Genomic DNA, 2177 nt, shown 5'->3' on the forward strand with positions numbered 1-2177 from the left:
ACTGGTAATATAAATGTCGCTCTGGTTGTAAAACCAGAATGTTTTTTTTTTTTTTTTTTTCTAAATTCAGTCAAATTATTATATACATTTGTGGTCAAAAGTTTGCATACACCTTGCAGAATTTGCAAATTGTTAATTTTAACACACACACACACAAAAAGATGATGTTTACAGATGTTTACAAACAATGTTAAAGATAATTTTAAAGTTGAAATTTTTTAAAAAAAGAAACCCCCTTCAAATGATTACATATGCTTGATTTTTAATACTGTGGGTTTTTACCCAGACGATCCATATTGAGATTTATCAATGCAAAATTTCTTGGGGATGACAGTCTAAAAATAAAATAATAATAATAATAATAAAGAAATAAATAAAATAACATTAATAAATAATAATAACAACCACAATAATAATGAAGTATCTTTGCTTTGCCCTCAGGGAAAATGCGGACCACCACCAAAATCCACAATGCAGATACAAAAGAAATGACAAAAAATGAATACAATACGGAGGAGAGAGTTGAATACAGCTGCTTTGATAAATACACACTGGATCCGCGTCCCCCCTTCTCCAGTTACTTGACCTGTGTAAAAGGCGAATGGAAAGGGAAAATTTATTGTTTAAGTAAGTTTGCACACTACACTCCATATACATCAAAGAGGCTTTTCTAACTGTATTTTAATTTGCAAAGTTGATGTAATCTTGAAGTTTACGTTGTACATCGTGATGATGAATCAGTAAATATATTTTAACACTGACAGTGACATATTGTGTTTATTTCAGAGCCCTGTATAGTGACAGTGGAGGAAATGGATAAAAGAGGTATAAGGTTGAAGTGGAAGTCAAATGAAAAGATAATCTCAACACATAATGATGGCATCGATTTGCATGTCAGAGTGGCAAAAAATTTAAAGCCCAAAACCTCCCAAGACCAACATGTAATGATGGAGTGATGAATTTGCCTGAGTGTGAGGAATAACACATTGATGAAGCATCAGTTGTACTACTAAGCAAAAACAAATGGAGCAGATCAAAATAAAACATTTTCCCCAATTCAGTTTCCCTGTTTTGGATTTTTTTTTCTTTTTTTTTTGAATTTTTTTTTTTTTTTTTTTTTGTATGTGAATGTATTGAAATAATTTGAACTCAGCTAAGTAAAGTATTACATTTACAGTTATTCATTTGGCAGACACTTTTATCCAAAGCGACTTACAGTTGAGGAATTAAAAAAAGCAATTTATCATAAGCTGGCAATAAACAGGGGCCGCTATACAAGGTTTAAATCGTTAAAATCATTCCAAATAGTAAAAGCTAGGACAAAAAGGGATAAAGGTTAATAATTCAAACGTGAAGGCAGATAATTTATTTATTTATTTCAGTTAAATGCTCACAGAAGAGATGAGTTGTATGTTCTGTTAGGAAGGGCCTGGTCTTTCTAATGTTGTGTAGTGCAAACCTGCATGATTGTGTTGTTTTAGCAATATGATCTTTTAATGTCAACTGATCATCAAGGGTCATCAAGAGTGTGGTTTGATGCTAGGCTCACATGGAAGGTACATATTGATAATCTCATAAGTGTAAAAAAGGTTTTAAATGTGATGAGATGTTTAGTGGGATCATAGTGGGGAGCTGACAGGTCTAGTTTGAAAACGATATCTATAGATTTAATACGATCAGTATGGATTATGGATGTGTGGTATATGGGTCAGCATCTAAAACCTTGTTGAAAAAGATTGGATGTAATACAAGCATTAAGGATATGGTAGTGGGGCTTTTTAAAACAACATCTGTGCCAGCGTTACAGGTAGAAATGGGGGAAATGCTATTGGAGCTAAGAAGACAGCAAATCATGACAACATACCGGGTGAATTTACAAGGACATAATAACCATCCTGCAATAAGTGCTATTGAACCATGCTGGAAACACGGAGAAAAGGCAAACAAATAGCTTTGGATGGGTTGTTAGAAAAAAAGGCAAGTGAAATGGGTATAATGGAGAGGAATTACTCTCCTAATCGAGCGCAGCATTAGTTCAGTCAGGCCACGGAGGCATAGGCTGCGACCAGCTGATGCGGTCAGTTGTCAAATCGCTCCAATCACTACCATTCTCCTATTAGACACAGGACATATATACAGTACATAGCATATACATATACTCATAACCACTGTTCGCT

General features: G+C 34.0%; 1 long non-coding RNA gene across 1 annotated transcript; it reads left to right on the top strand.

The window, feature by feature from the left end:
- Positions 1–444: 444 nt before the first annotated feature.
- Positions 445–1056, top strand: LOC122142755. The gene is made up of 2 exons (XR_006158778.1): positions 445–627; positions 787–1056. It is a non-coding gene; the product is annotated as an uncharacterized LOC122142755 (long non-coding RNA).
- The last annotated feature ends 1121 nt before the right edge of the window (positions 1057–2177 follow it).

Source organism: Cyprinus carpio, unplaced genomic scaffold (assembly GCF_018340385.1).
Source record: "Cyprinus carpio isolate SPL01 unplaced genomic scaffold, ASM1834038v1 S000000113, whole genome shotgun sequence".
Taxonomy (NCBI): Eukaryota; Metazoa; Chordata; class Actinopteri; order Cypriniformes; family Cyprinidae; genus Cyprinus; species Cyprinus carpio.